Source organism: Corvus brachyrhynchos, unplaced genomic scaffold (assembly GCF_000691975.1).
Source record: "Corvus brachyrhynchos isolate BGI_N302 unplaced genomic scaffold, ASM69197v1 scaffold43, whole genome shotgun sequence".
In the NCBI taxonomy this organism is placed as follows: Eukaryota; Metazoa; Chordata; class Aves; order Passeriformes; family Corvidae; genus Corvus; species Corvus brachyrhynchos.
The window spans coordinates 2354029-2369137 of NW_008237353.1; the positions used below are offsets into that span (position 1 = coordinate 2354029).

A 15109-nucleotide genomic window follows, 5' to 3' on the forward strand; every position below is an offset into this window, starting at 1 on the left:
TGTACCACAGCGTACTGTCACTGTCACCTTACACTGGAAACTCCACAAGCCCCATCAGCGATCCCCACCAGGAGGCAGGAGAGCTTAGACCATCCATGTGCCAAAGAAAGGACAGACAACGCCAACTTCCAAAAAAATAAGCATAGTTTAGGGTGACCAGCAATAACTTTTTCTTTGCTCCTCTAGTGGCATATTGGCATTCAGCTGCTAAATTGTGATCAAAATCATTTCCTTCCCTCACCCTGCCCCCAAAAAAATTCTATGACAAATTACTTGGCAGGGGTTAAAAAACAAAACAAAACAAAACATAAAAAACCCCAACAACAAAAAAAGCAACACAATGAGTGCAGTGAAAGCAGCCAGTATTTTGGCAGCAGGATGTGCATTTTGCACGAGGGACAAGCTACTACACTTTGAAGAAGGCTGAGCTATGCCCAGAGAGTTTTAGAGTACAGGCAGCTCTGGGCCAAGAAAGCAAACTTTGTAACCCAACACCCACAGCAACCAAAAAAAGACAAAAAAATCTCTCAGCAAGCATTTTAAAAGGACTAGTACATCCAGTTATTTTGTCAACAAAGGTTTACACAAACAACTCTGGCTTACCATTTTGCTGCCAACGCAGCTTCAGGCCTAACCAGAAGCAACACTAAACACGAGAGGGCTGCAGCTCTATTTTAACAAAGCTTGCCCAAGGACGCCTCCATTTACATTCCCACCACCAAGGGCCCAATGGGACATCATCCGTTTCTCTTTTCATGGGAACTACTTAATAAATCCTTAAGGGAGCCAGGCTCAGTTAGGAAACAGTCATAAGCACCTCCAGCCCCTGTCCATGTTACAGACACAGGCCTGTGGACAGCACTCACTCCCTTCACTGGCATTCATACTGGAGGTTGCACAAAAACACCCATCGGTTCCTGATCTCACTGGCCAAGGTACCGTGATAAAAACACAAGAAAATTAAAATAATGTAAAGTAAAGTAAAGTAAAGCAAAGTAAAGTAAAACCTGAAAGAAATTCAATCCACTCTGTCACACAATCTCATGGCAAGGAGCACATGGCAGCATTCGCTGCTTCAACAGTGACAGGGTGAAACCTGCTGATAGGACTGGTCTTTAAATCAGTATGTGCTGACCCACAGGACCTGTGCTCTGACACCAGCTGGCTACAGCCCCTTCTGTGGAAGGGAAGGTGGTCACCACAGTCCCTCCTGTGGGAGGGAATGCACTCACCACCACACACTATCGGCCTCTGGTCTAGGCCACCCTCCAGTGAAGAGTCTGGAGTCACCTCCCCCTCCTCCCAGGCAATGTGTCGGATGAAAAAAGATGTCGTGCAACCTGACACCTTATTTTCCTGCAGCCAAAGTGTCTCTCTAGTGCCAGCTGGAGGCCCTAGCAGGCCCAACATGCAGGACAAGGTCCCACCAGCCTGGGGACTGCCTGGGCATTAGTGCCACCAGCAAGAGATGGCTCCCAGAAGGTGGGAACAAAGATCTCAGCACTCCTTGAAGCAACTTCACACCACACTCATTTCCTGGAGCTGTAAAACTCCAGACGAACCATCTTGGTTTCATCCGCCCTGTGAAACGGCAGTGCTGCCTCCAGAAATGCACATGGAGAGTCTCTCCACAGCAGCCCAGTTGTGTCCAGGCTGCAGCCACTGTCCTGCCTGCACCGCTCTGCTGTGGGCTTCCCCTGCACACACCACCCAGCTTGAAAAAAGATCCTCAAGTTCTCCAACATCATGTCCTATCCAAGGCCAGCAAAATGAGGGGCTAAGCCACTGCCAACACCTGTATTCACATGGCTCCATACTGCAGGAACAATAAAAAGGTTTCACAATCACCAAGTGCATCTTCCCTGGAGCCTTTGGCACAAAAACAGCCACATGCTGGACAGCAGCTGACTCAGAGCCCAGCTGAGCCGCAGCTCCAGCTCCCGACACATTTAACCATAATTACATGGGTCAGATCACCTCTGCGTCATCACCCCAGTGGAGGGAGAGCTGCTGTGTGCTCATGTGCCCACTCTGCACTCACACCACCACCAACTGCAACAGTTATCTCACTTTAGCAAAACTTACACACACCCAGAACCACTTAGAAATATGGTCAAGTGAAAGTCTTGAGGAATTTAATCTATGTAACTTCTCAACACCACCCCACCACCCCCCCCCCCCGCCACCCCAACCCCAAAGGGACTGGAGGCTGGCAGAGAGAGGTATAATATCATCCAACAGCTGGAACTCGACTCAGAAAAATGTAAGACAGAATTAAAGAACAATTTCTGCAACTGTGCAAGTAATTAGCCATTGAAACGACTTATGGGGAACCAATGGATTGTCCATTATTGACTCAGACCCAAAAAAGGACTGAATAACATCTTAAACTGCAGGTTCATCACCACAAGCCCACAACCTTCACTGTGCAGGTTTGCTGAGATGATTTCTGCCTCCCAATATGACAATAAGATTATCTTATAAACTCAGAATAAAACTAACAGATGCAAACAACCAGGGAAACCCTGGGGTAGAATTAAGAAACGCAACTGCATAATTTCCTTTAAATTAAAAAAAAAAAACCAAAAAAACAAAAAAAAAAAAAAAAAAAAACACCAAAAAAAAACAAAAAAAAACAAAAAAAAAAAAAAAAACCCAAAACAAAACAAAAAAAACCAACCAAAAAAAAAAAAGCCCATGCCACCTTTTTTGTTATGCCATTTCAGGAAACAACACACTGTACATTTATGTCTGAACTTCAGCTACCAGGACAGTCAAGCAAGAGTTTGGCAAGTTCAGCCCAAGGGGACAGGGAAGAGGAGCACGACTTCCCTTTACCTACACAGTACATTCCTACTCAGGATGTTACCTCACACATTGAAGAACAACTTTCTGTTGCACTACACGGCTGAACAGACTACTACAACATACTGTTAATCTGGGAATATGTGTGTGTTGTGTGTGTGTGTGTGTATATATATATCTATATATCTACACACACACGTTTTGCTATATGAACATTAAATGTATATAATACACACTAAATGTATGTAATACACGAAATATAAAATATATCTCTATTAATGTGTGCACACCAACTAAAATACATATTAATGTTTTTAATCAACATATAGCAATAATGATATATATAATACATCGATATGTAACGTGTATATATTTGCAAAGAAATCAAAATGTGCACCAGCTGTAACTTCTTGCCATTCACCTACAACCTAGGTGCTTGTTCCCTGCAGTCCAGCTGCCTGGTTTGCCCATGTAGCCTGCACACAACCTTCCTATTGCCAAAGCTATACTCAAATCCTAATTTTTAAAAAGTAGAAGCGAGGGGCAGGCTTCACATCACCTCCTGAGCAGGTGAAATGTCAGCCTGAAATCATGAGAGCTGCTGTGCTCCTTAGGCAGCAGCAGCAGAAGCATGACTCAAGCTTCTCCATTCACTGCAGATACAGCATTCTTTAGCCTGGCCCAGCCTTGCCTTAAGCAAACAGGAGTCATAGTTCACAGGGTAAAACAAAGCTGGAACAAGAGAGAATGCATGCAGCACTCCATACTATTTGCTTTAATTTCTATGTAAATACTTTTACAGCAGTGGTGGTTTTATTTGAAAAGTCAGGACTTTGTAAGGTACAAAGATACTTACAAGCATGTGTGTTATGACTCAGTGTGGCTGGCGTATTTCCAGCTCTCTCTTTGGGTCTTTCCCAAGCACGCATCTCCTGACCTCATTCTTCATGCCAGGTTGCAAAAACCAAAACAACAAAACACAAACTCCCTCTTTTTTCTTTTTCCAGCACTGCATCCAACACTTGGTTAAAATCACTGTGACACCCAATGCCCTAAATGAATATGCTTTCATGGTTCAACAGCCCCCAGAGAGTCTTTCCTGCAGATGTAAGAAGGTCATTTTGAAGCAATGGGAAAAACAAACCACAAGTTTCTACCCCTTCCTCAAGGATATTTTTGAAGGAGAACTATTTCAAAGGGTGGTTTTTACTGCGTTTATAGCAACATAAAAAAAGTATGTCTTTTGCACGAAAAACAGACAACACATTTTCATAGATCATACGAATTACTTTTCAGATAAAGGACTGAGATGGAAATGTTTGTTTATTAGATTCAAGACTTGCAACAGATTTTTGCCTTTTGGCTGTATATTATCAATGGGAAACAGTTATACCTGTTTTTCTCTAAAAGTCAGACCAAAGAGGAATTGGTGGAAAACCCAGATTCACCTTCCAAGGCTGAGAGCGATCCTTCCGTGCAGTCTTGGGCGAGTTACCACTGCTAAGTGTGATTAGTACTTATTAGCAATTATCTTACTCATTTACAAAGCCTAATTTCTCAGTATCTGTATGGCACAGAGTGAACCTCACAAGAAAGTGCAAAGTCTTATTGCTGTATCAACACACGTACTTCCCCTGCTGCGTTAGCAGGTCTCCATCGTATTGCAAAGTTCCATCAACTTCCTCACCACCCCAAACACACGTTGCAGGGGAAAACCCCACTGTAGGCCTGTCGGTGTAACCTCCCTCTCTAAGTAACCTGCAGGACCCAGTGGGCTGATCCACAACCAGACAGCGGAAGCTCTTCTCGGCACAAACTTCTAGCAAAAGTTTAAACTTCCAGGGAAACAATTTCAAACCAGACTGTAATAAATTCAACTGAAGCTCCATAAATAAACATTTGTGGCTCCTTCTGGCAGTTATCATGCTGCTTGGACTTCTTACAGCCAAGCAGAGCATGGTGCAAACTAGTTATATATACCCACAGCAATATCCTTGTAGTCTTTCGCTTACTATCAAGGTCCTTCCACTCCCTTCTCCTCTCAGAATAAAGTTCGCACTTACTTAATATTTAACCTTCTAATCAAGTTTAACTATCCAGAGAGGATGTAGCAGTTTCTCATTTAAAACAAACTGCTTATATTCAGTGAGAAAAAACAAAACTTCATGAATGGCTTAAGTTGATGAAGATTGATACAGCTTGGAGACTTTATAGTAGAGTGACTCATGCCTTCTGGAAAATGTAATCTGTTCTGTCTAGTTTAGGAAAATAGGTCATGTTTTAAAAATGTGCTAACTAACATGAAGAAAGGGGAAATTTCCTTTATTAATGGCTCTGTTTTAGCATTTAAGCCTATCTGGTAATTAGAGCTGCTTTTTCCTCTCGTACTTCCAGAAAACTTCCCCAAAGAACTCACGTTACATTACAGCTCCCAACTTGAAGAACCAATGTTATCACGGCAAAGAATCAGTGGAAGAAAACAAAAATCTCTCTTCTTCCTGCTTTAGCACTTCTCCCACAGCTTTCATCCCCTGCAATCTCACTGCCTTCTGCTGCGCCAGGGACTGCATTTCCTCCTTTCAGATGAATTTTGAAGAGCAGCATGGGAGAGAAATGCTCTGGTTTTTGGGTCACTAAAGGCCTTGGGCACTTCTAAACCCAGTGAGCTTCAACCTGCTCTTGCAGAAATACATTATGGTAGAAGAGTTACGGTCAAAATCTCCAAATACAAGTCACTCCCAGAAGTGAGGAATAAAATATAGTTCCTAAATTTATCTTAGGCATAATAATGAAATTTTTAAAAACAGTCGGTTCATGTGTTGTTTCTTTTACATAAACTTAAGAGGCCTTGATGATGTTTCTGCACCTCTAGAAAACGATTACTCAATATGAAACTAGTGAAAGCCTACAAGCTGTCAACTGTTTCCCATATTGGTCCGCCAAGATAAATACTAAAAAAAAGAAAAAAAGGCTAAGCCCAAACAAATCCAGAGTAAAGACAGGTCTCAAGTTTTTTAATTTATCAACCTGCAGCACAACTTCAACTTGAACCATCTCACTTATAGCACTGACTCCACAGCTATGACTTTCTTAGGCCAGATTAGGAATCTAAACAACCATTTTGCACCCAGAGCATCTGAGCTATGGGATCTGACATGAACCAAGGGTGGTAGAGTGCTGGTAGGAAGAGGTATGGAGGTGTAAGGTGATTATTCAGACTGAGGGAGTGGTTTTCATAACCAGCTTAATTCACCTGGCACCATGTGGGATGCATCTGCTACAAAGCCAATGTCCATTTGACCAGCTTGATCAGAAGAGTCAAAATCTCATTCCAAGACAAGAGTTTTCATCCAGATCAGCTTCCTTATTCTTAAGTATATGACCAAAAGACAACTACTGCTGGGGCAGAGAAAAAAGTGGGGTTGTCCCTTTGCACACCAACTCATGCTAGGAGGGATGCAAGCCCACCACGGCACCAAAACATCACAGTCACGGTAAGAGGGCATCACAGATGTATTCAGGAAATTAATGCCACCTTGCTGTAATGTAACTAACTGTGAACCCCAAATATCTCACTGCATTCTGATGAACCTTACCTACTGCATTCTGAAATGAATTATGTACTTTAGAGAAGTGGAAGGGAAATACAAGGGGGTGGCAAGGCATCTGTTACAAGGGCAGGGCCTGCAACGATTCAGGTAGATCACAGCCTGACATGGTACAATCTTCTGTCTGACCATCACTAGTAGACAATTTATGCCCAAGCAAAAGCTCTGACTTTATAAATAGGTTCCTTACCTCGTGTTCTCTTCAAATAAAGGGAATGTCTCCTAAAAGGTATACTGAATGGTCTTTGAAAAGATATGTTGTATACAAGTGCATGCCTCCCAGGCAGAAACCAAAATAATTCAAGAATCATTTCCTGTGTTGGTGAATGGGTAAGTCTTTCTTAAAAGAAAAACAAACAAACCAACCTGATGGGTGATGTTTACATTACATGTCTTCACTTCTCTGAAACACCATGAAATAATGTATATTTATCTTTGATTACATAGTACAAAAAAAAAAAAATACAGCTGAAATTGGATTAGAAACTTCTGCTGAAAAACAATTTATTGCATAACACAACTCTGACAGCCTGGGTTTCTGGCCACCAACTGAGCCTTTATAAAAATCTGCTGGGCAGCTGCCAAATCAGTTCTTTGAGTCTTGGCATGTCTGACATCTGAGACAGTAGTCAAGGCAGCCACATGTCCCGTGCCATCCACAGCCCCGCGCTTTTATGGTTAAATGGTACCGCAAAGAACAGAGTAGTGTGAGCCATTAAACACACAAAGGTAAAAAAATCTCCTGCAGCTGTGGATCTGACAACTCTGATCATGCTGCAAAAGACCAAGAGCCACAACAGGATTTCTTCCTTTTCACGATCTGGTATTAATTTGAACATAAAAGTAGCTTAAGAAAAGGGGGAAAAGAGAAGCAAGAAGGGTAGCAAGCTCCGAAAAACCTTTACACTCCTAGCTGAAAATCACTGCCATTTATAAATTTCACATTCCAAATATTCTTACTCTGCCTCCAGTTCTAATTAAAACTCTCCACCAAGTACACTTCAGATAGACACATAAAACCCAGTATGCAAAGAGTATTCAGCAGCTCAAGATAATTAAATTCAAATATATTCTTTCTAATTAATTTCATTTTGATTCAGTTCATATTTTTATAAAGGTGTTTGAGCTCCAGTACGCAGTCATATGAATACAGTCCAAAGAAAGCATTTTCTGCAGTTTCAATATCTGCTAATAAGACCTACAGATGTGTATGGCTAATCCAATCCTGCTGCATATTGCTAATTATATTAAGACTTTTTTCCACCCTCAACCGGAAAGCTTGATCCTCAACTTGCAGGCCAAAATAGTGTACAGGTAGTAGGGAAGAGAGAAAGCTGAAACTGATGTGCTATAAATTTGCCTTCAGTATTTCAATCAGAATTTAAAAATATCTAATTTTTTGGTGTCTTGCAGTGTCTGACAGGTTGGTCAGTGGTATCAATATTTTAGAGAAGCTGAAGAACTGTTAATATGTTTAGCATCTATCTTCACACGTCCAACAGGAGGTCAGTGTTTACACCATTTCTTTTGTAGGACTGTGTTACCCAGATGCTGAAGCCTTGCCTATAACACAGGAAAAGATCTGCTCATCTATCTGCTTTCTAGGAGTATAGTAGTATGTGTAGTGTGTGTGTGTGTGTGTATATATATATGTACCTCAGCAAAAATGTGCATCTGTGAATACAGAACTCATATTGCTCCCTCAGTGAAATAAGTACACTAGCCCAAAGCCTATATAGTTTAGCTACATTGTTTAATATAGCTGTGCCCACCAGGAATGTGACGCCTTCCAGGCTTCAGGCTGCAGATGGAGGTCCCCTTGAAAATGTGGGAAGGACACCATATTCCTCCTAGATGACCCTGTACTCGCCCCATTTAAACCTTTCCAGTATGAATGGGTTTCACTGGCTTAAAGCAACCAAAGAAGAAATTTTGGCTTACCTGATTCACTTTGATGGCACTGCAGCAGCTCATGCCTACATGAGTAGCTCCGCCACCAAAGCCCTGCAAGACGACCATGGCCAGCAGTGAAGAGTGTGGCATTGCCAAAGCCGGGGCATGGCAAACTCTACCCACAAAGTAACTTACGCTGTGATGGACCTGCAAGTTTGCATAAATGTGAGCCAAAGCAGGTCTGGGTGATGCATGGAGTCCCTTGTCTTAGCTTGGAGATGTTTAACTTGATTTCTTCCTCTTTCATGTCAGTCTACAGGATGTCCCTCATTTAGGCAATCATCAGATTTAAAAAAAGATTTAAAGAAAAAAAGGGAAAAGAAACTGTTCAATTAAGCTCAGGGAGGAATAATGACAGTCAAATATGCTGAACCTATTGCTAGGAAGCCTCAGGATACTGGGGCCTAAATCAAACTTACTGAGCCGGATGGGGAACCAAATTAGTTGAATTGACACAGGCTCCTGGGATGGACACACTGACACTGCACTAGAGTGTGACGTTGGTTTTGCTTGATGTACTACCCAAAAAGGGAGATTTCTATCAGAATCATTTTGTCCTTGTTTACATTCCTGACTGGCAGAATATCCTTTAAAGCTAGGAGGGAAGTATCCATTGAAGCTGGAAGATGTAAACTAAACCCATACTCTTTGCTCCTAAGCCAGTTAAAGGACACATATGAGGAGACTCTAAAGCTACTCTAAATGGATTTTCAGGTCAGTGTAGTTATATCAGTAAATTTTCTGCACCAAGAAAGATAAGCTACATAAGCAGTGAACACCTAGACTCTGAAGCTTTTCCAAGCTCGCTCTTCAGTACTAAATACATCTGACTTCCAAAATATTACCCAACAAACAAATGATGGTTTTGTAGTAGCACAGGGAAGAAAATAATAAAACCGACATTTGCTCTGTGAGGCCATCGCTCAGTAAAAAAATCAGATGAATGTATCCAAGTATCTTCCCAGAAGGCCTGTGAAACATTTGTCAAAACAACCAGTGCCAAGGAGGGTAAAAGACCATTCCCTGGAATACAAGTTGCAGCAGATCACTTAAGAGTACCCAAGTCAAGAATTTCAGACCAAGCAAGACGAAAGAGCTGCTTTGCCACACGCAAGCTCCATGAGACCTGTTTGGGTTGGTGTACAATTCCCTCATCCCTCCTCTACTCCCTGATCAATGGCAACAGTCAAACTTTACTGGAGGATTTTAGAAGTACATCAAAGACAACCATTAAGCTTTTAAGTGCACTAATTGACATTTTAGCACTTACAAATCCATCTATGTGTTCTATCACTCAATTTAAGAGACTTGCTGCCCCACCTGGTATGAGTTCCCTGTGTTTTTAGCGGGTAGAGGGGGATTTTCAAAGCTATTTTTTCCCCCTCAGACAGGATTTTAGAGAATTCGAATTACAAATATAATGCACTTCAAAAAGTAACACATTTCACAAATTTAAGATCTCTTCCATAAAAGCTGTAAATGGCATCACAGCTATAACTCACAGGCTTCTAAGCTCCAATGAATTCTGCAGCTGTTGCAGCACATTGAAGCCAAATCATTGTTACCTTCACACCACCGCAACTGAAAACCCCAGCTATGGTATTACTAACTGCATGGTGCTACATGAAAAAGAGGAGGGGAAAAAAGGAACCCCTGCATGATTTTGCAGCTCCTTCTTTTTTCCTTCACAAAGCCGGCATAAAACAGATGCTGAAACCATGACGGGCTGCTTTAGGTTTTCCTACAATAACTATCCCACAAGAGGATCCAGGGAAGCATTTGAGAACAACAGTCCCCATTGATGCTGTAACATCAGAGGATACAGCACTCCCCCCTCCCCAGGTACGGTGACTTACAGCAGACAAGCCACTACCCACGGCCAAGCCCAGCCTCTGATTACGAAAGAGCATCTCAATGACAGCAGGTCTGGACCCTTCTTCTATTACTGTCACATACCAACATGTTCACCTTCTGTTCTGTTAGAGAAATCCTCATTCAGTCCCAATATTTAAGGCAACAAGAAAGATCAAATTAAATTCACAGGGTTTTAAGCCATTCAGTTCATTGCTAGATCTATTTTAGGGTCTGAGGCTGCCAGCCACCCCCACAGAATCTGCGCGCTAAACAAGGCTTTTGACAGGCTTGTTTATACCTTCTGCAGCAATCAAAGGCAAAACATAACAAATCAAAGAACCAGGAGACAAATACAGTACTGTGCATAAGAGAAACCTCAAAAAGCTAGCCAGCAGCAAACCTGCTGCTCACTGAGCCCGGCAGAGCAATACGAGATAACACAGGAAAACAGAAATGGATAGTTAAGTAAGAACAGACTTGTGCTATACATATGCAAACATCTGCAGGCAGAACCTCTGAAGCACACATCCATCAAAAGAAGCAGATGAAGAATCCCAAGAAAAGAAGTAGGAAAAAAAAGTATTAATTTTCTCCAAAAGTACCATGGAGAAGGGCCATAATTTAAGAATTCCAGCTTAAAGATTGCAGAGAACTTCAGATTTTTACTGGTACCAGAAGAACAACAAAGAAAAGAAGTAGGCATGGGCAATGTACAGTGTTTCTGAGGGTGGGATTTAAATGGAAATGGCAAAGGCTGCATTTTGGGGCCTAGGCAGTTACACCACACAAGGCAGTTAACTCCAATCCATGTCCTTCCTTAGAGAAGGCAAAATCACATTTTCTGTTCAATTCTTCCCTCTGTGAAACATGTGATACGGATGGAGTCCATTTTACTCAGTGACACACTCACTATGAGCTGCACAGGCCATACTTCAACAAACCTGCCACATCAGGGAAGCATCTAAGTTGTATGTTGAAATACACCCAGAAGAAATTCAGCAGTACACCTTTGCTACTGTGTTCCTTTAAACCTTTCACCTCTTAAACTGCAAGTTCAATGTCAGATTATAAACATTGTAAAAGCTCATAAAATCCAATCATAAACCTGCCAGCTCATTTCAAGATTGTTTGCTCTTAGCCTTGCAAAAACATCATGAGCAGTACAAGAATTGCATCATTTCTCTGCAAGCTCTCCAACCCTTCATCTGCATCGAGCTAATGGATGGGCAGGTGTTACAGCCTTACCTCAGAGACAGACCTTTGCAGGCGATTTTCACAACACATCGCCTGCCTCCTAAACCATCCACAGCAACATCTGCAACATTAGCTTCTGATGAAACCACCTACTACTTTATTTTTCTCTTGCAAAATCTAGCTTTGCTTATTACCATCACAACTGACTGAGACGAGAAAACCTTCTGCAACTGCAGCAGGAGCAAATGCTAAGTTGAGATTTTTGGACAACTCTACGGTGCCCCATGTAGCAATGCCTGCCTCCAGCCCTCCTAAAGGCTGAGCCAGGCACCACTGCAGCTGCCCAGGGAGTGAGCAGAAGCACAGGCTGATAGACACCTCCCCACACAGCAGGTGCTGGTTGCTCTCATTAGCCTGCTGTAGGAAAAGAGGGGTCATTTCGTTATGTGGGCTGGATTTCCTGCATGACCAGCCACATCATTTCAACCCTCCCAAGGGAAAAGACTATGGGCTTGATGGAAGATGTCTGTTGCTCCTCTGTGGAAAAGGACGGTTTTAGTGGAATGAAATTGTCATGGGGGTCTAGACACAGGGCTTATCAAAAACAGGTTTCTGCCAAAACATTCCAGGAACTGGCTAAAACGTATCTTGTAACACCACAGTGACGGTTATGAAGGTCATTTGTGAACAAGCCTGTGATTTGACCGTACCCACAGCACCGACAACAAACTCAACCTGAACTTCACACTTCAAGCACACAACAAACCACTCTGGTTTTCAGCTTTGCTGTACGCTTGCAGAAGGCAAAACAAGGTAGCCAGAAAAGGGAAGGAAAAAAACGAAGACTGGATTAGAGCACCCCTACATTTTTAGGTGTGGATCAGCTCTTGCAGTCTCTTGGCAAATGAGGTGGCAACAGAGAATCATCCAGGCACATTTAGGAGCTGTGTTTCTATTTATTTTAATTTGCAGTCTATTGATTCTACTGTTTTGTTAGCTCATTCATGAGTAATGCTGGAACTGGAGGCTGAATGCAATGATGGACTGGGGAAGGCAGATGATATATCCACCCAAAGAGGGAACCTCCTCGGCCACCAGCCTCTGCTCCCCACAAAACAAGCAGACCTGTTAGAGCCCAGCACCATTCCCGTGATGCTGCAGGCAGGCAAAAGATTAACAATCCATCATTTCAGTCCACTACAATTCCTTATCAAAAGACCATGACAGATACAAGGAGAAGGAACAGACTAGTGATGCCTACACTACACGTTGTAGGCAGGCACAAATTTGGTAGCTCGATTTTCCTACTGGAGCAGTCTCAGATGCACTGGGCATGTGACCACATCCAGTGACGTTACATGAATGCAACACCCTCTGTGAGCAGCGGCTCCAACAGGATGCAGGGATGGAGCTATGTGTCCCTCGGGAGAGCAGATCGTGCTGAATCTTAATTAACTTTTTAAAAAAAAGAGAAAAGGTGTAACTTGTTTAAATGCCTTTGCATCACTGGGTGACCTACTCCTCCCTGTGACTCCTGCATCCTAGCCATTGCAAGTCACTGCATACAGATGTAGCAGCAATGGTACAGCTTAATCAGTCAATGTTTTCACAACACATATTTCAAATATTAAGCACTTATTGAAGACTTAGAAGTTACTGTGTAAATATTTGTATTATATTATACTGCTAACGCTTCCTCGCCAACTGTGGAATTTTAAATCTATCTCGTCTGATAAAGCTTTATTTACATATCACACTGCTCTCGATACTCAACAAAGTGAACTGACTAAATTTACACCAACTCCATTGAAGGAGTACTTGTCAGGAAAGAGCAATTCAATGATTTTCTGTCTCTGCTTTGTGACCAAACTAAACCATAAGCAGTCACGTGGCTTGTTTTGGGTTGACATTAACTGTTTTCACTAGGCAACAATGCTCCCAGGGAAAGCATTCCACAAACACACCTTGCTCTTAAAATATGAGGCAACCAGCATGGTCTACACTGAGCTATGTACTCCCAATACAGAGTCTCTGCTCAAAATTTGGGAAGCTGCTGGTGCCCACTGACCTTACATCCGGAGCACTGCTGCAGTCGCTTTAGCCCTCTGAAGCATTCCCAGGATGCTACAATGTCCTCAGGCACCAAAGTAGTCCCAGGGGTACCAGAGGGGAGAGGCAGGATTACAGCCACCAGTTACATGTGGAGGCAAGCAGAGTTTGTCATTTATTTGGGTCAGATTATCACCTCCCACTATTTTACAAGAGGGGAAGGCCATGAGAAGGCTCAGACGAGCAGTGAATGCTTGGCAAAACATGATCAAGACGCAACCAACAGCAAATGCAAACACCATTATTAGTCCCAAAGTACGTTATGTCGAAAAAATAACAGCCACCAAAATGTGGTGAAATTTTTTTCTATTTCTGAAAAAGATGACAGATTTAAATAGCCTGGTTTTCCACGCAAGCTTTAGGAAACACTGTGCAAACCCCTTATCCTCTCCCTCCTCTTCTCCCCCACAAAAAGCCCTAAAAAGCAAAAGAGACTTATGGGACTTTATATCAACTCCAGCAGTTGATATCAAGTTGATCATCACATCATCTTTGAAAAATCTGAGTGTCTAAAGCACTCACAGTATTGAAGAAAACCCTGTAGTACAATAATAATCTGTTTACTCACTGAATCCAGCTCACAGATTTATTCTTTATTTTACATACTGAAGGAATATTTATTCTCTGATGAACTTAGTTAGACTTGCACAATCATAGGTTGAAAAGGAAGAAAAATGGAGTTGAAGTTGCATGCTACCTTTCGACAGCTCTGCCAGCTGGAAATATGCCATCAATTGTCTGTTCCCTACGTGACTCGAAAGCAGAGGAGTCTGCTTAATAGAAATTCACTCAATTTCACCTTGTTTACTTCAGATTTAAGAAAACGGCCAGGAAGAAGACAGATTAAATATTTTTCCTTTTACGAACATCCTTGTCTTTCTTAGAAACAAGCTTTTAGTGTCAGACCAAATTTATGACATTTCTAATCTACAGTGTTACAGAAATTGGAAGAACAAAGTAGAAATGGATATATTAGAAGAATTTTCCTTAGTTTCAAAATTTGAGCAGAATTGTACTAAGAAAAAAGAAGTACCTCCAAGCATTCTGTATGTGTTACTACCAAGCTATGCATTCATTCAATATATGTGCATTTCTGTTCTGGAGAAGTATGTTCTGCTTCCACAGAAAGTCACAGGCACATATAAACAAATAGCGGAAAGCAACAGTTTCTGTCAACCGGTTTATTCAAGGAAAACAAAATTCAGTACATGTCACTGTCACACAAGTCTTTACCCAACCTTTTGCTATGCACAGGAAAGGACAGACAGACGTACACACAAAGAAGTACATGACACGTATTGCCCATGAGCTGCAGTGGCTCAAGCCTCAGCTGGCTGAGCTGAAGCTCTCAGCCGCTCACAGCCCCCTGACAGTGGGCCAATTCACTTGCCCCAGCCTACTACAGACAAATAAACAAGGAGCACATTGTACACAGACATCTTTTTTTTTTTCCTCCACCTTACCACTCAAGAAATGGTACTAATGCAACAATTACTTAACCATATAAATCTGAGGTTAATAAAAAGACCATGCTTTGAGTGACAATATCTACTTTGCCATCGCAGAACTAACTCTTTTTTTCCCTA

General features: G+C 42.1%; 1 protein-coding gene across 1 annotated transcript in view; it reads right to left on the bottom strand.

The window, feature by feature from the left end:
- JARID2 (jumonji and AT-rich interaction domain containing 2) overlaps nt 1-15109 on the bottom strand; it is a 215117-nt gene that overhangs the window by 123799 nt on the left and 76209 nt on the right. The window lies entirely within an intron of this gene.